The sequence below is a fragment of the Bos indicus genome, chromosome 9 (assembly GCF_029378745.1).
Source record: "Bos indicus isolate NIAB-ARS_2022 breed Sahiwal x Tharparkar chromosome 9, NIAB-ARS_B.indTharparkar_mat_pri_1.0, whole genome shotgun sequence".
Taxonomy (NCBI): domain Eukaryota; kingdom Metazoa; phylum Chordata; class Mammalia; order Artiodactyla; family Bovidae; genus Bos; species Bos indicus.
The window spans coordinates 72665648-72685396 of record NC_091768.1 but is presented as its reverse complement, the minus strand read 5'-3'; the positions used below and the strand labels follow the sequence as shown (position 1 = coordinate 72685396).

At 40.4% G+C, this 19749-nt stretch overlaps 1 long non-coding RNA gene across 1 annotated transcript in view; it reads right to left on the bottom strand.

Annotated features, from left to right (window-relative positions):
• Positions 1-18918, bottom strand: part of LOC139184938 (uncharacterized) — a 32055-nt gene extending 13137 nt beyond the window's left edge. The window contains exons 1-2 of the long non-coding RNA XR_011568498.1: positions 18776-18918; positions 18559-18698 (exon numbers count right to left, since the gene is read on the bottom strand). This is a non-coding gene — a long non-coding RNA (uncharacterized lncRNA). The remainder of the gene's footprint in view (positions 1-18558; positions 18699-18775) is intronic.
• Positions 18919-19749: the final 831 nt, after the last annotated feature.

Here is a 19749-nt window from a genome sequence, read left to right as displayed (position 1 = left end):
ATTGTCAATGGAAGCATATAATATGTGAATAGTGGTTATCTCTGAGTGGTAGGGTTATCTTTGAGTGATAGGATTATGAGTGGTATTCATTTGTTCACTGTGTTCTTCCGTATTTTCCAAATTTTACCAAATGAACCTGACTGATTCTATAATCAAGAAAAAAAAATCACTAGAAATACAGCTAGTATTTCTGTTTGTTTTAACGGTTGTAACTGTGTGTGCGCAGTCCCTAAGTTGTGTCTGACTCTTTGCAACCCCATGGACTATAGCCTGTCAGGCTCCTCTGTCCATGGGATTTCCCAGGCAAGAATACTAGAGTGGGTTGCCATTTCCTTCTCCAGGGGATCTTCCGGACTCAGGACTAGAACCCATATCTCCCGTATTTGCAGGCAGGTTCTTTACCACTGATGCACCAGGGAAGACCAATGGTTGGAAATAGGAAAGATGAAATCAAGTTAAGGAAAAAAAAAGAAAAAAGTTTTTCCATTCTGATGGTCAAGATCAAAGGAAAACTTTCTAGGTAAGAGAGAAGTAAAAAAATCTTCAGTTCAGTCCAGGGTACCTTGGAGGGAAAGGAAAATAATGCAGGACTCAGATTCAAGTGTGTGTTTAGATCTTAACTGCAAAACAATAATCCTCTGACCTTACATAAGCAACTTAATGTTTATGATCTTCAGTTTCTCATTTATAAATTAAGGCTGGTTCATGCCTGTTGTGGAGACTTTATGAACTATGTGAAGGGCTAGACATATAGTGTGCATTCAATAATGATACCTTTATCTCACATAGAGGCCAATCTATCATCTCCAGTACTCATTAAATGAAAAAAAGTAAGAATATTTTTATATAGCTTCCTGCCATAAACTGGAATTTAAGTAAGCTCATGAATGTAATAAATAACTCAATAATCTGTATTCCTTTTATTAGTGTTTGAATCCAAAGAGCAAGACTGGGATTCATTGTTTTAAAGAGACTATTTATTTCTACCTGATCTTGGTTATATCTACTATCTACATGATTTTAAAAAATGATGAGTTAACTGAATCTCAATTTATTTAGGAAAAAAAATAGCTTATTAAAAATGAAATAATAGTAATTCTACTATTTATTCTGGGCCTCCATGCCACCCATCTTGACATATTGGGCATTGTTTCCATTGTTTTGAGGTTTCAAGTGTATTTAGCTTCATGGCCAGATGAGCTCTAAAGCAAAGGAGGGGGAAAAAAGAAAGAAAAATCCCTCTATTATTATCTGGTCCCAAACTTCATTACTCTCGTAAGACATGTTTTTCAAATTTTAGTGTGTATGTGAATCTTCTGGGCACCTGACTCAGTGGCTCCAGAATAGTTTCTGGAATACTGTTACTAACAAGCTCCTGGGTAATGACGCCACTGGTCCATGGACCAGTCTTTGAGTAGCAGGCTCTAAAAGGGCTCCAGTCAACAGTGTAACGGGCATAAATGCTCCTGTATTACAGGGGACACAATTGAGGAAAATGGAAATTTCTCATGATTCCTCCAACACCCAATATTATTATTAATGTTTCTAAGCTTGTGCTCACTTTGTTCCTGCTGACTTGCTTGCTTCTAAAGTCCTTATTCATTTGGTGAGTTGTGACTTAGCCTTTAAGTTTCATGTTCTAAGCTATGTCTGCTGGCATAAGACCCGCCCGGTGGCCAGGTCCCTAACAAGTCCCTGTGGGCTGAAGGGGACACTTCTGCGTGTCTGTCTAACCTCGTAGACAAAATGAGAACGTCTATCCTCACTGACTCACCTTCTCAGAGTCCTTCAAAAGCCTACGGAGAGACTCTTGGTGTGAAGAGGGTGCCTTTTAGGTGCAGTCCTTCTGCAGCCCTTCCAACCAGGTATTTTCCTAAACTCAGCCGTCTTTCAGGACATCTAGTCCACTTGACCAGGAATGGTCCATGGGTTTTTAACTCTTCAACTTTTGGAGAGTCTTTTGAGTTCTTTGAGGGGAATATACTTATAAAAACACAAAGTGATATACAAATATCCAAGTAACACAGTGGGATTAATAACAGCTGTTTTCTTTAAAACACCAAAATATTTCTATGCCCCTGAGCCTATTTTCTATCTGGCAAGGGAAAACACAAACTTCTTGTGGCATGAGTGAATGAAGGTGGTCAGTCAGGGACAGGGTCTTGGCAAGTCCATGACTCTTCTGAGCCTCACAGCATCCAGCCACCGTCCCACATGGGAATACCACCCAGAGCTGCCAGATTTCCCAGATGCCAGAAATCTAGATTTTTATACGAAATCTCCCATATCAACAAATCCAGTTTGGGGTTTTATTTAAACACTATGAAAGCCAAACCAAACAAATCTATGGACCAGATACAGCTGGTTGAGGGGGAGGCGAGGAGGAACACGTGATTTTTTGTATTTGATTTAAAGTGACTCTGCTTTGAAAACAACTTTCACTTCTAGCCTGCTGAAATCCATCAGAGCCGGGCGTAAAGCTTACCAGTGCCTGACCTAGTCTGTGCTTGGCAACAGCTTCCCTCTTAAACTGAAGTATGAGCAATAATGTCAAGTCTTGCTCAAGATATTCTTAGCCTCTTTCCATATAAACTTATACACGTAGTCAGCAACACCCAGAATCATCTGGAAAGTCTAGTTTCTATGTCTGCATTCACTGATACAGTATTTTCTTTTCTCTGGGTCTTCTTTGCAGAAAAGAGCTACCATGTAACATAAGGAATCAAGAGGGCTGGATGAACCCATCTGTTTCTGACCAAAGTTGATGTGGGCAGTGTGGTACCCGATTCCAATTCTGTTGGCGCAGCAGCTTCTCAAGTCTGACAGGTAGTCTCTAGATATTTTAGGCTTAGAAAGCCAAAAAGAAAACTACAAAACTTGCCCAGGTTGACCAGCACATGGAAAGGAGAAAATTAGTGGTTGGGTCGGCAGTACATTCAATATTCAACGAATAGCATCCCAGGTGGCTCACTGGTAAAGAATCCTTTGCCGATGCAAGAGACACAAGTTCGATTCCTGGGTTGGAAAGATCCCCTGAAGAAGGAAATGGCAACTCACTCCAATATTCTTGCTGGGAGCATCCCATGGACAGAGGAGCCTGGTGGGCTACAGTCCATGGGATCGCAAAAGAGTCGGATATGACTTAGCAGGTAAACAACAACAATCCTGCAAATCAAATGACTACACCTGTAAGACTATTATACTCAAGGTGCCAAAAGCACTACGTTTAAAAAATATTTATTTCTTTATTTTGGCTGCACAGGGTCTTAGCTGCAGCATGTGGGATCTACTTCCCCAACCAGGCACCAAACCTGGGCTCCTGCATTAGGAGTATGGAGTTTTTAGCCACTGGACCACCAGGGAAATCCCCCAAAAGCACTATTTTTATTGCTTTCAGTTTTGAGGATTTCATTTTTATTTTTCAGATAGGAAAACAACCATCCCCATAACCAAAGTAATGACTTCATGTCTTACATACCTTGGAATTCTCCTTGCAATTTGTCAGCTCAACAAATGGGTGAATATATTATCTTAAATCACAGAGGCTAGAACAATGACCTTTTTTACTCTGTCTTATGTACAAGGTGACAAATCACAGGTGCTCATTTATTACACATAACAATGAGTGAATAGCAGTGAATGAATAATGATGAATAAGCAAGAGGCTTGTAAACTCCTTCTGACCACTAATGGGCAGTGTAGTATTTCCAGTGTAATAAGTATCATAAAGGTATTAATATATGGAATTATGAGACCATATAATAGGAGGTTTTGACTTAGGGGTATCAGTGAAGTTTCACTTGGGGAAGAGATAAAGGGTATTTAGGGCTGTTCATTAGGAAAAAGGGTAGAAAGAACATTCTGGGCCAAGGGTCAGCAAATTAAAGGCCATGGGGCAAATCCAGTTCATCACATATATTTATAAATATATATTTGATCAGCTGATAGCCATGCCCACTCATTTACTCAGTGTCTGCAGCTGCCTTTGGATAAGATGGCAGATTTCAGTAGTTGGGAAAGAAATTATATGATTTGCAAAGTCTGAAATATTTATTATCTGCATCTTCACAGGCAACATGTTATCGACCTATATTCTAGGCAGAAGGAATAGGATATGCAAAAGCCCTGTGGCCAGAGAGAGAATGAGTAGAAACAAGTGAGAAAAGGACTATGTAATCAAAATGAGTAGAGTAAGGGGAGAGATGATAAGAGATGGTAAACAAGGTGAGAGATGAAACCAGAAAGATAGGTGGGCCAAAACCAGATGAAGTCTTGAGGGCCACATTAAGGAGTTTGGGCTTTATCCTGAAGGCAATCTGAAGCCGTTGGAATCTCTTAGGCATGAGGCAGATAGACTTGACATGATTAGTTTATATGGGAAGGCCACTGAAGCTACACTATGACAAATGGATTGAAGGAAGATGAAGTGGAGGCAAATACAACACAACAGATTTTTGAAGGAGACTAACCAGTCCATCCTAAAGGAGATCAGTCCTGGGTGTTCTTTGGAAGGACTGATGCTAAAGCTGAAACTCCAGTACTTTGGCCATCTCATGCGAAGAGTTGACTCATTGGAAAAGACTCTGATGCTGGGAGGGATTGGGGGCAGAAGGAGAAGGGGACGACAGAGGATGAGATGGCTGGATGGCATCACCGACTCGATGGACGTGAGTTTGAGTGAACTCCAGGAGTTGGTGATGGACAGGGAGGCCTGGCGTGCTGCGATTCATGGGGTTGCAAAGAGTCAGACACGACTGAGTGACTGACCTGAACTGAACTGAACTGAACAATTTGCTCAGGATAAGCAAACTACTATAAAACTTTGAAATTTCATTGATTTATCATAACAAAGAATTGCTTACTTACATTGCAGCACAAATGGACTGGAGGTGGACTCTCCCTCCTGAGAATCACCAGAGTTCTCTACTCAGCCAGCAGCATGCGTGGGAAGAGGGCCAGGGATTTTTGTGGGGAGGTTTGTAAAGGCAGGACTAGAAAAAACACAATCACCTCCACTCATATCCCTGGCAAAAATTCAGTCATATGATCACACCTGACTGCCTGAGAAACAGAGAAACATGGATACTGATGGGTCTTTGCAGGAAGCAACTAGTAGCTCCTGGCCTAAGCCTCCATCAATAACTATGAAAAGCGATCCATATTGTTGCTAATTTTAAGCAAATATTCACTGTAGAGCTGCTTCATTATAACATGGCTTGTTGATATTTGTTTTATATATATAGTATATATTGATAGTACATTAGCTTCAAACACTTTTTCAAACTATAAGTCACTACCCATTAGTGGATCATGAATCACTTTAGTGAATTATAGCCATAATTTAAAAAAATAATAAAAGAGACTGTTTAAAATATCTGAGCACACCACACATAGTAAGAAAAATATGTTAGTAAAACTTTTCTTCAGATGCACACATATATACTGGTGCTGCTGCTGCTAAGTCGCTTCAGTCATGTCTAGAGAAGGCAACGGCACCCCACTCCAGTACTCTTGCCTGGAAAATCCCATGGAAGGAGGAGCCTGAAAGGCTGCAGTCCATGGGGTCACTGAGGGTCGGACACGACTGAGTGACTTCACTTTCACTTTTCATTTTCATGCATTGGAGAAGGAAATGGCAACCCACTCCAGTGTTCTTGCCTGGAGAATCCCAGGGACGGGGGAGCCTGGTGGGCTGCCGTCTATGGGGTCGCACAGAGTCGGACATATATACTGGATCATAGTAAAAAATACATATTGTGGATCATGGTCAAAAATTTTGAAAAAACACTGACCCATAAGATAAATGGATAGTCCTATTTAATGCCAGTCTTAGAGTTCCAAGATAGTTTTTTTAATCAATAGATAATCTATGCATTCCCTCAGTTGATGTATTCTAATGTTTATGTTCATTAGGATCAATATTGTGCTTTTGAAGATGAATGTTTAGGGGCATTCACTGGTTATTCACTCAGAGAATTTTTTTAAAAACATATTCAGTGCATAATCTACAACTATATTTAGTGAATGATAACTCCTAAATTTAAAAACAGAACACAACAAAAAAACACCTCAAAAGAAAATCAATTAGAAGAAGAAATTCAGCAATGGGACACAAACCAGTAGACAAAGCCAATCTGTCACTAAACTCACTTTTCTCTTCTGTGCATAGTGACCAGGGGCACTGAGAGAAATTAAAAGACCCGACCTGACATTTTTGTACTGAAAAAATAGTTTCCAATAATACCCTGATGATAGTCAGTTTGATTTGGGGTAAAGAATACAGTCTATTCAGCAAACAGTTTTGTTCCTACACATCGTTTATTCCCTATTTAAGTGACTCTCTAAACACACATACAGACTACAGGTGCCTATGAATGTTTAAAAGCAAGCAACCAGAGACTTGATCTTGCCAGCCCTCCCTGGGATCCAATTCACTTAACAGTCTACCAAGGTCACAAGAGTTATCAAAGATTTTTCTTATTTAATTAGAATACTAAGTAGTTAGTTAACCAAGTTGTCATCAGGGGTAATTTCTCACTGTTATTTCATGATTATTCCATCATGGCAGAGTGAAAAAGTGTGAGCTGTGTTGTTTGAAGCCAGCAGTTTGTAAAGCCACAGCTGAGATGAGCCTGATATGTATATTTCAAGAATGTTATAGGCAATACATTGCAGAGTTTTATTAATAGGTCTGGAAGGGACCTATATATGGGTCATGTACATCTCATCATATTGATGAGAAAAATATGTGTTGAAGTGATCCACTGGGATTCAACCCAGGTTTTCATCTGTCAATTCATCTTACTTTACTGCTTCCCTTTGAAAACACCCATGTTTGCATGGGGTGAGACCCTGAGTTCCAAAGGGTCTACCGCTCTGATTCTCTGACAGATGGAGGGAAGACATCTGAACAGCTGGGGCTCTGCATTGCACCAGGTCTGCTTTTCTGGGATGGACTGAGCAGCTGCTTTAGGCAACACACTCTGTATTTCAGAAGCAACACTGAAGGCAGCGAGGCAGGTGAACCGAACAGATGGTCTCTGATTGACACACTTAACATCCTACACTCCTCAAAGGGCAGTCGGACTCTCCACGCCTGCATCGCAAGGAGATGCTGTCCATGCATTGTATCACTGTGTGTTCCTCTACAAGCCTGTGTGTCTTCATTTACTTCTGAAACATTTATGATATGCTGAGGACACGTTATGTGGCAGGTCCATAACAAGAAAACAATAGCAATGAAAAACAGGGTGAAATATTTTAAGTGACACCCTAAAAGTATATATGCTTCCCAGGTGGCTCAGTGGTAAAGAATTCTTCTGACAATGCAGGAGACGCAGATTTGATCCCTGGGTCAGAAGATCACCTGGACGAGAAAATGGCCAATGCACTCCAGTATTCTTGCCTAGGAAATACCACGGATAAAGGAGTCTGGTGGCCGATAGCCCATGGGATCACAAAGAGTAGGACACGACTTAGTGATGGAATCGCAACAACAAAAGTACACAAATAGAGTTAAAACTAAGTTATATTTATTGCATCCATGCATATAGGACTTGAAGTTAGATTTAAAGACGTCAGCTTCACAGACAAATCATTGCCTTGGCTTTCACGTTTTCTGGTGATCAGCACTATTCTGACTTAGTTTTCCTGGGAACACGAGTGTCTGTTGTGCAATATTGATGAACTTGAGTTTGGAGCTCCTAGCACTGTATCTCTCTCTATGAATAATAGGGAACACATAAATATTAAAACAAGGCAACCAGAAACCTGATCTTACCAGTCCTCCTTGGTATCAGATTCATTTATCAGCCCACCAAGGTTACCGACCTCAATTCCCTAGAGCCTAGCAACTAAAATGATTAACTGTTCCATTCTCTTATTTCATTCATTTAATTTGAAGGAGAAAAAAGTGAAAATATTTTTAATGAATTGACCTGTACACAATTACATTTAGCTTGCTGCATCCTCTAAAATATGTACTAATGGTACATATACCCCAACAGAGATAAGAGTGAACAAAGAAATATAGCTTTTAGTACATATCTTCTTCATATTAATTAACCTGTTATCCCAGGTTTAGTCCTCTCTCTACAATTCTCCAGACTATTCTAACCACAAATGCATATGAATTAAAAGAATACGCTGGTAGATATAAAGATCTAATTGGATTTCTCTAGAAGAAATAAACATTTAAGGGAATTTTTAAACTGTATTTACATTTGTAGTGATTAATGGAGAATCCTAATGCTGAGTAAAGCATCAGTTTAGTTCAGTTCAGTTCAGTCGCTCAGTCATGTCCGACTCTTTGCAACCCCATGAATCACAGCACGCCAGGCCTCCCTGTTCCATCACCAGCTCCCGGAGTTCACCCAGACTCACATCCATCGAGTCGGTGATGCCATCCAGCCATCTCATCCTCTGTCGTCCCCTTCTCCTCCTGCCCCCAATCCCTCCCAGCATCAGAGTCTTTTCCAATGAATCAACTCTTCGCATGAGGTGGCCAAAGTACTGGAGTTTCAGCTTTAGCATCATTCCCTCCAAAGAACACCCAGGGCTGATCTCCTTTAGGATGGACTGGTTGGATCTCCTTGCAGTCCAAGGGACTCTCAAGAGTCATCTCCAACACCACAGTTCAAAAGTGTCAATTCTTCGGCACTCAGCCTTCTTCACAGTCCAACTCTCACATCCATACACGACCACAGGAAAAACCATAGCCTTGACTAGACGAACCTTTGTTGGCAAAGTAATGTCTCTGCTTTTGAATATGCCATCTAGGTTGGTCATAACTTTCCTTCCAAGGAGTAAGCATAGTTTCCCTCAAACCTCAAGGCAAAATTATTCTGTTAGACGTTTCATGAAAATGATATCACTTTCTTCATGGAATAATAAGCACAGAGAAAATAATAACAGCATATGTGTAGATTTATTTATTTTCATTGCAATGACCAAATAATCAAAGGATCAATTCTTTCTAAGCACCTGTACAGCACTATGTAGTATTTTAATATGATTAAGGTGGATTATACTCAGCAGTGTATTGGTCAATATTTAACAACTGGTTAGGGTGTGGGAGCCCTGATTTGCAGTGTGTTGGTATCTATGTGATAAATACACATACCATGACTGATGTCAAGCTTTCAATATAAATTCACTGGACAGGGAGTAAAGAAGAAATGTGTTGTAATGCATCATTATACAGTATTTTCTCCATACAGAATCTGCCATATTTAGTAAATAAAAAGCCAAATATCCAGTTAAATCTGAATTTCAGATAACCAATACATAATTGTTTTAGTGTAAGAATTTCTATGTGATATTTGAGACATGCTTAGAAATTTATTCACTTTTTTTTCTGAAATTTAAATTTAACTGGGCATCCTGGATTTTATCTGGCATTCCTAATGTCAAGGCCATAGGCATAACCTAAAGGGCATAAATAATAGTAAAATGGAATGAGTTTTGAGGATTTTTTTTACCTTTCTTTTGAAAATAATTTACATTTTAAGTTTATATAATTTGATTTTTTAATAAGGGCTGTGTTTGAAAACTGGCTCACAAAATTCCTAACAATTTAACCATTTGCTGTTGCAAGTCAGTGCTAGCACACCTCTGATGTTATATTTAAGTATAATACATCTAAGCCAGAGAGTTAGACTTTGAAAATGCAATGATAGTACAAATCTTAAAGTGTAGCTTTATTATTCATAATATCACTGTGAATTTAAAACAGCTCATAAACATGGCTTCATTCACTTTCCACTGAAATAAATTTCAGTGGAATTGACCTCTCCCAACCCCCATACCACCCCTTAACTCCCACTCCTGGAAAAACTTCTCTGTAGCAAGGAAAAATGCACTTTCAGATTTCTTCCTTTCCATTCTTAGAGATTTGTGTCATGACCAGCCATGTTTTGAATTGGGTGATCTTATGAAAAAGCTCTAACTTCAAATCTTCTGCCACTTTTCCATGGGCTGAAGGATGGAGATCCAGAGTAGGTGGTCATTTTGTTTCCATCTTTAGCTGAGCACTTTGATCAGATACTGGTAACTTAAAGATAAGCCTGGAATTCTGTTTGGGGTACAGGTGAAAAATCTGTACCAGTTCACAGAGTAATTGGATTAGGAGTGTGTAGGCTTGCAGATAAAGAGAAGAAAATGGGATTAAGATGAGCTCTAGAGAACTGGGTATGGAGGAGGCCTCAACAACTGTTTACCTGATTTTGAAAGTAATAAAAAAACAAGATAAAATAAATAAAGCAAGTATCCTTCACTTTAGTCAAACTTAACACTCAGAACATTTTCTCTTTTTGACATGAGGGTATTTCTATTTCATGGTAAAAGCTTGCATTGTGAATTCTTTCTCTGTGTGTGTGTGTATACACACACACACACACACACACACACACACACAGTTGTTGTTGTTGTTTTTTTTTGGATTAAGCTTTATTTTAGGTTTTCTCCAAGTGATGAATACCCAGCACACATTCTATTTCATATTACAAGTTTAATTTTAATTTAAAATTAAATTAAGTTTCAGTCAACATTTGCCCTATATGTTGATTTCAGAACACCAGATGCAGCATTAAAACAGTAGTTTGTATTTTATGTCAGAACCTGTACCTGACAAAGACATCTAGGTGAAAAATACCAAATTTTGATATCAACACTAGTTCTGTAATCTAGCTTATTTTCTTAATTTTCTCATTTCTTGTATTAGAAAATTGTGTCACAAATAGACCCTAATGTTGGGAATGATTAACGGCAAAAGAAGAAGGCAGCAGATGATAAGATGGTTAGAGAGTATGACTGATTCGGACATGAATTTGAGCAAACTTCAGAAGATAGTGAAGGACAGGGAAGCCTGGTGTGCTGCAGTCCATGGGGTCGCAAAGAGTCAGCAGCAACTTAGCGACTGAATACCAGCAACATCACAAACAGGATGGTTGAAGTCGTTTCCATTTGAAGTCTTCAACATGTTTGAAATCTTTTCTATTAATTCAAATATTAACTCAGCAAAATACTCTTCTAGGTTCCTCATAGATATTTATAGACTTTAGTTACCAAACTTGAGTTTTCATTATACCAGAAATCTATATTATTGGTAGCAATTGAACAAGACAGAATTGAACCATTTTACTAGTATAACAAGGTCTTAAAATCTTCTGGACTTCCCTGGTGGAGCAGTGGATAGGAGTTCACTTGCCAGTGCAGCAGACACGGGTTCGATCCCTGGTCAGGGAAGATTCTACATGCTGTGGGGGCAACTGAGCTTGTGTAAGCCACAGCTACTGAAGCTCATTCACCTAGAGCCTGCACTCCTCAACAAGAGAAGCCACTGCAAGGAGTGCCCTGGCACTGCAATGAAGAGTAGCCGCCAGGAGCAACTAGAGAAAGCCCTTGTGCAGCAACAAAGACCCAGCACGGCCAAAAATTAATCAATGAATGAATTTTAAAAAGCTACATATTCCTCTAAAATAGCTTATCAAGGGAATTCCCTGGCGGGCCAGTGGTTAGTGCTCCATTTCCACTGCAGGAGGCCTGGGTTCAATCCCAGGATTTGATGTGTGGTCGGGGAACTAAGATCCCACATGCTGTGGCCCTAAAGTAAATTAATTAATTAATTTTTAAAATAAATTAGCTTATCAATATTCCAACCATAACCAGCTAAAAAGTAGAATGGACAAAATATAAGTGAATGAGAATAATATTTCTGACTTCCTTTTTCCACTACTCATTTCATTTTTGTTGCTGTTGTTATTCTTATCCAGGAACTCAAGGTGTCTTTACCCAGTGGAATGGTCCAATTCCATTCCTAAAGCTTATGAATCCTGTGGTTCTGACTTGTTTGGCTGCTGTAATTTTCTATCAGCTTTACTTTTGGACCTGAAAATACTGAAAGACAGCCCAGAGAATCCCCTGGCTTTCACATATAGGCCTCCAGTTGTTTAGCAGCAACCCAATTTCCTCTTGGTAATTAGAATGAATCATGTTACCTGGTGGATTAATCCTCTTCTTTTCCTCTCTGCTCAGTAGCACAAGGATTCCAAAATGGCAAGGTGGTAGTGTCATCTTCCAATTCAACAGAACTACTATTGTATTCCCAGTGGAGTATTCCACTCTTGGGAAATAAAAACTCTAAGCCAAAAGATGGGTGGGCTTCCCTGGTGGCGCTACAGTTCAAGAATCTGCTTGCAAAACAGGAGACACCTGAGATGCAGTTTCGATCCCTGCATTGGGAAGATCCCTTGGAGGAGGAAATGACAACCCACCCCAGTACTCTTGCCTGAAAACTCCCATGGACAGAAGAGCCTAATACAGTCCAAAAGGTCTCAAAGAGTCAGACACAACTGAACGACCTGACACACACAAGCCAGCAGATCACACAGTATAGGGACAGAAAGCAAAAATTCCGCAAGTAAGTTAAAAACTGAGAAACTATAACTTAAAAACTGGCACAATTGTTAAATGAACAAAAATAATAAAGTATACATACATCTTAATGGGCTTCCCTGGTGGCTCAGCCTGAAATGCAGGATACCCTGTTTCGATCCCTGGCTCAGGAAGGTTCCCTAGAGGAGGAAATGTCAACCCATCCTGTACTCTTGCCTGGAGAATTTCATGGACAGAGGAGCCTGGAGGGCTATAGTCCCTGGGGTCACAGAGTTGAACGTGACTAGGTGACTCACACACACACACACACACACACACACACACACCTTAATTAACATACTAGAGAAGGCAATGGCACCCCACTCCAGTACTCTTGCCTGGAAAATCCCATGGAAGGAGGAGCCTGGTGGGCTGCAGTCCATGGGATCGATGAGGGTCGGACACAACTGAGCGACTTCACTTTCACTTTTCACTTTCATGCATTGGAGAAGGAAATGGCAACCCACTCCAGTGTTCTTGACTGGAGAATCCCAGGGACGGGGGAGCCTGGTGGGCTGCCATCTCTGGGGCCACACAGAGTCGGACACAACTGAAGTGACTTAGCCGTAGCAGTAGCAGCAGAGAAACAAAATTACAACCATGAAATGAAATCAGAATATTATATAAAAGGAATACTCAAAGAATACTTAGGAAAGAGATCTTAGAAATTAAAAATGTAATAGCAGAACTTTTTAATTTAATATAAGAGGATGAGAATAAAGCTCTGGGAATGTCACAGAAATTTTTAAAATTAATTAAAAGATAGAAAATAAAAGAGAAAAGATACAAAAGTTAGAGGACCAGTCCAAAAAGTTCATCATCCAATTGATAATATTTCAGAAAAAGAGGAAAAAATAGACAAAGGAAGATATTTAACAAAAAACTGAGGGAAAGTCTTCCAGAATTCAAGAATGTGAGTTTTTTAATAAAAATGCCCATAACAGTAGACTGAACATAGACCCACACTAAGGTTCATTGTCACTGATCACATACGCTTAGAACAGAGAAAAGATCTTACAAGTTTCTAGAGAGAGAGAAAAAAGTTACATACAAAGGATCAGGTAAAAGGATCCCACTAGCAATACTGGAAGGAGCTGTTGCTACTACAGTCTATATGGCAGACCTTGTTCCCTTGAGGAAAGCTTTGCTCAGTCAGACCTTGTGCAGGAGTGCATTATATTTACATAAAAGACAGAAGATGCATAAAGATAAGGGTAGAGATGCTCTAGTTTAATCAGGTATAGGGAGCCTGGCGCCCTCTCTGCATCTTCTGTTCTTTGAACACAGGACATTGGTACAAAACTGCTGTCCTGACAAACTTACCACTGTATTATCATCTCAGGGTTAGGGGATGGTAGTGTCTCAGCAGTGAAAGGATTCAGCTTCAGTAAATCCCAGGAAGATGTCTGCCTATCATTCTGGTTTTAAGCTTTCAGAGAATTATCTATATTATTAAGTTTGGAATAGTTTAGCTTTATCATCCATTCAATAAAAGCACTGAGGATACAGTGTGAAGAGTCCTTACCAGGAAGATGGGCTTTTAACACCTAATTACACCATCAATTATTTAATTACAATTGTGTTGAGTGCTATGAAGAGAAAGTACAGGATGCTTTGACAGTGTGGGGCTGAGAAGACTTCCTTGAGGAAATGACATTTACAAAGATCACTGGTTGATTAGTGGGAATTAATTAGTCCAAGAGATTGCAAATCCAAACTCCTTCTGGGTGGCAAGCAGCTAACACCAATGTGTACCTGGCAGGGGTAAGACTGAAAGAAAAACAAAAGGTCCTAAGGCAGATTGGAGGAAGTCTACTGGCCTTAAGGCATTCAAATTCAAGCTTTAAAAATCTCTGGACTGGCCAAACAAAAGAGGTCTGCAGCCAAAGACAGCAGAAGGCCTGGCATGCTGCTCAGGCTCTCAGATGCAGGCAGGAGGAAAAGCAGAAACAATGGCCCTGAGGCGGGAAGAGCTGTCTGTTTTGATGAACCAGAAAACAGCAACCCTAATGGATGAAGGAGAGAATGGGTCCACCCTGGCAGATGATGGACAGGAGCCATGTCACTCAAGGCCTCATCAGCAGGAGAGGGCTAAGGTCTTCATCCCAAGTATCCTTGGATGCACTGAGGGTTTTAAGCAGAGAAGTGAACTAATTCAAGTTGTATTTTTAAAATCTCACTGGGCAACAATTTTAAAATCTCACTGGGAAGCAGCAGTTCGGAAGCCATTGTGGTGGTTCCATCTCTCCCTTAGTTTTTCATCTACATTATGTAAATAACTGTGTGTGTCTTCAAGCAGCCTTACACCTGTATTCCTCACCCTAGGTGACCAAATTTGATGTTTCCTTCTTAGCCCCAATGCTGACAAAAAAGAAAAAATTGCCATTATCAGCGCTCTGGAGTGGAATCTTCCATGTGCTGGCTGATATGGCAGTTGGTTCACTTTCTGAAACCAGGATTGCTAAGAGAGTCAAGCCTCAAGAAATTCATGTGACTGGGGAAAGGGATACTTAAGCCAATAAATATTAAGTGCTATGGTGCTAGCAGTGCTAATGTAAATCTGAAGTATTACAAAAGCAAGCAAACATGTGCCTAACGTACCAGAGGAGGGGCAAATCAAGCAAACGTAAAAACTGTTGCTGGATTGATCATTTGCTCTAGGATTCTAAAAACAATTCTTCTTTCAAGATGATCTCATGCAGACTTTGCCAATTAACAGATATAAACGTATATGATTATCTGATTTGGTGTATGAATAACTTGCATCATTTGTTTGTCCACTCTCTTGGTGACGCCATTCTTGGTTCTTAAAGAGCCAAGAAGAAAGGAAGTGCTGTGAGTCAGCAAGTCTCCATAATGTTTATTTAAAGATGAAAACTTGAAGTTGGGGGAAAAATGAGTAAGCCAGACACATTTGCTTCCTCTTTTAAAAATGGAAATGACAAACTCTTGCAACTTTCATACTCTGACCGACATGATGTATTTGTGTTTTTGTTGTTCTTGTACAAGACAAATTGGGTGAGCCTTCTGATATTAAATCGTCTTTTTTCAGCTTGTTTATTCATTGGTATATTTGGGCTCAAAATTAATTTCTTCTCTCTTTTTCTCTGCCTACCACTTTGCATAAAACATACTCATATGATATTAATGCTACAAATAAAAACACTGGGATTAAACATCATTTCCTTAGTAAAATATACCTTCCTTGATGTAGTAATCTTTCCTTTTTATGATGTCTGTAAATCTAGATTCAGAACTCTCTAGGCTTGTGTTAAGACTTCACTTTATAGCTATTTTGTCCTTGGATAACTCACACAAAATCTTGTGGTGTTGGAAAATCAATTTTTATGCCAAGACCATTTATTTCTGCTCTTGATCAAGGCAAAGGCTCTATGCTACAATCTCTAGGGTGGAGGGAGATTTCCATTGCTCTGAATAGGGAACAGAAGACTTGGGAGTTTCTTTAACACAAGGATTTTCACCCACATTCCCATGACTAGCATGGCAGTACAGCTGTGGGGCTGGCAGATCGTCCAGAAGTGAGCCACACACAGTTGGCATCATCATGCTGATTGATTCCTTTTCAGAGTGTTGTTCCAATGCCTCAGACATACGCCCACACATCTCCTAAACCTGGTTTTCCCTCCAAATGACCAAACTAAAGGTGAATAAAACGATCGTTGTCACATCTCTCTCTTTTTACTTTGATTCATACAGTCCTTAGCAACCAGAGTGGAGAAGGCAATGGCACCCCACTCCAGTACTCTTGCCTGGAAAATCCCATGGATGGAGGAGCCTGGTAGGCTGCCGTCCATGGGGTCACTAAGAGTCAGACACGACTGAGCACCTTCACTTTCCCTTTTCATCATTGGAGAAGGAAATGGCAACCCACTCCAGTGTTCTTGCCTGGAGAATCCCAGGGACGGGGGAGCCTGGTGGGCTGCCGTCTATGGGGTTGCACAGGGTCGGACATGACTGATGTGACTTAGCAGCAGCAGCAATAGCAACCAGAGTACCTACATTAGGGCACATTGCAATGGTTGTCATAACTCAAGAAACCAAATTTCTGATCTTTTCAAGAAATGTGTGTCAATCTTTTGATAGTTAAAAGATTTAAAACCTGAAACTGATAGGCAAAATACACCATCTTCCACTAAAAACTTTTTGAGCTGGATAGTTCACATGGAATAGAGTTAATAATGGTAATAATAAATAGGTAATGACTACTGTGTGCCATGTGTTAAGACTATATTATATTATAGTCTTACTATATTATAGTAAGTCTATACTATATTATTTCATTTACTCTTACAACTATAAATGGTAATATAAGGAGACTGTGTTTTATTTTGATGTAAAACATATTTTTTTGCTTCACTTATACTTTGCTTCACTTTACCTAAAAGTTGTTATTTAGTTTAGCACAGTATCTATCATATAGGAAGCATTCATTGTATTCACTTATTCAAACAAGTATTCTTGAGTGAATGCCTTAAAAGTGTCTTTCAAATGGTAGTTCTGATATGGCTATTTAGATGTCTCTAAACCAAAAAGCAATTTTTGAGAAGCACTACCAAGATGAAAGTTACCCTTCCTTCTCTTAGAGGCGTACACATTTATATGACAAACACTTCATTAGTAAAGTAAAACATGGGAGGCAGATGTGGTAGAGTGGAAAGAGCCAGAAGCACTGGCTTTGAACGCCCCACCTACGTTCTGCTCTAGAGTCCCAGGCAGTCTAGCCCTCCCCAGCTTGCAGCTGGTATTGGGCACAGGAGAGTGGACAAGACATCCCCCCGCCAACCCCTGGGAGATGTAAACAGATGCTTAGGGTCACATTCCCATGAACTGAGGGTGAGGGCAGGGCTGCAGACTAGACAGTGACTGTGGGTGTCCGTGCAGATATGACTCAGGACAGCCAGGTGTTCAGAGCTCACCACAGACACACCAGGTGCAAGCTGGGGAGGGCCCAGGCTGCCAGGATAATCCTTCCTCTGGGAGGACTCAGATTTGTGTCTCTCTGGACCCAGGCAACTGAACTGGAAAAGTTCCAACTCCTTAGCTTGCCACCAAAGTGTTCTCAGGATCTCGCTCTAGTAGAATTTACTTCTCACCACCTTCAGCCTGTTCTGTGCCACAACCCAACAGCTAGTTTATGGGGCTGGAAAGTGCTCAGTATTTTCCTAGGGCTAGGCATCGCCCCCGCTATTTCCACTACCTGGGGCACCGCATCTCCACCCACCACGACTTGTCCAAACCCCTGTCTCCTTCAGAACCCAGCACCAAAAGCCTCCCCTGGATAGAATACTCTCTGACTCTCCCGCTCTCTCCAGACCCGTCAGACATTAACTTATTCTCTTCAGCAGACTTACAGCACTTTCTCAGTATTTCCCAGTTGCCACTTTCTTCTTTGAGTCAGTCATTTGTGTCTGTGGCTTAATTGCCTTTACGAGAATAGAAGCCCCTGGGAGAGGATTTAAGTCAAACATTTTTGTACTCACCCCAAGACCTGGGCTCGGTGCCTTATATGAAGCTGTTACCCAATAAACACTTATTGAGTTAATAATTGTCTATATTGCTGCCTTGCCTGGTATGCTGAGTGAAAAAATAATCATAGTTTAATGGTTCATATATGTACACAAGTTATGGAGAAGAATGGCAACATGGAGAAAGCAGATCACATTATACGACAAAACATAAATGGTGATGTGTGTGTTCAAATGGATACAAAAATATATGTCCTCAAATAATACTGCTCTTAGTGAGAGGTAACAATAAATCAATTTGGTATTAACTACTAACAGCACAGGCTTTCTGACAATCTCAAAGGAATAAGAGGAATGAGGTGAACAGAGGGTTTGAAGACACTAATTTCAGATTTGCCCTGGGAGTGGGCACGCAGAGAGGCAAGAGAGCCTGACTCCCACCTGCAGTGGAAATGCATCTGTGTTAACTATCCAATCGTGAAATGCACTGTTTTATGACTTCAGTCATTCCTGCTTTACTGAGAGCAAATGAGGGAGCGATAATGAGGAGGCCTGCTGCCTATCTCCCCCTCTCCTGGGGCCTCCACCTGCCACAGCAGGACTACCCCTCCTACCCGCGCCTCCCTCTGTGTTTCCTTACCAGCTCAGAAGGCTCTGCTGCACTTCCTTCTTCCAAGGGAAACACCAAGGCCAAGGGATGCTCCAATGTAAGTCCTGAGGAATTCATGCCATGTCATCAGCCTAGCTAGTCATGAGCTTTAATTAGCTGGTTCCATTTGTCTGGGTTTGGGAGATAAAAGTATCATGTTGAACTGCAAGACTGATTTTCATTCTGGAAATGAACGTATAGTTCTTACCTGATCTGTTGCAAAGTCCCCATGGCTTTTGCCCTTGGGAATGATTAGGTGCCCTTGAGAGGCTGTGTCCTTAAGCAGAGGTAGTGCCGGCTCCCATAGCTACCAAAACCCCCAGAGGATCAGAATGTGGAGGCTTCACTGCAACTGGAGAGAGACCTAGGCAACATTAGAGCACTTCAGGAGCTCACATTCTATGACTCAACCAACACTGCATTGAAAGAGATTGTCTTTACAAGGACCTGGGTCCCTGACCTTCAGTCCTGGCTGAAAGGAATGGTACAGCACGCCCTTGAAGGAGAAGTGAACAGACTTCCATTATTTTATATTAGGAAAACTCTGCCTTCTTGGTAAAGGCCAGGGATTTGACATATAAATGGAAACACAGGCAATTTAAATGAGATGATCTAAAGTTTTAACTGAATTAGATGAATCAAATCATTCACTTTCATTCTAAAACTCTATTTCCATTCAATCCAATTACTTCTCTCTACGACTTTGGCTTTAAATGGATGTCAGCAACGATTGCATTGGATTCCTGCTCCCCGACCTCCGCCTCCCCAGTTTTCATGGTAAAGGTGCAGGGATTAAGTAATTGCAGCAGCCAAACGCACGTGCCTCCCAGGGCAGACACTAGCTAAGGACACCATCTAAACGGATGCGCTTTAAAATACTGGTTTCCTAGAGATTGTTATACTAAGTGCAGTAAGTCAGAGAGAGAACGACAAATATTATACTATATTGCTTATACATGGAATCTAAAACATGATAAATAAATGGAATAAATGAACCTATTTACAAAAAAGAAAGAGTCACAGATGGAAAAAGCAAACTTATGTTTATCAAAGTGGAGGAGGGATAAACTGAGATATTGGGATTGACAGATATACATAACTATATATTAAATAGATAACTAGTAAGAATGCTACTGTATGGCACAGTGAACTCTATTCAATACTCAGTAATAACCTCTACAA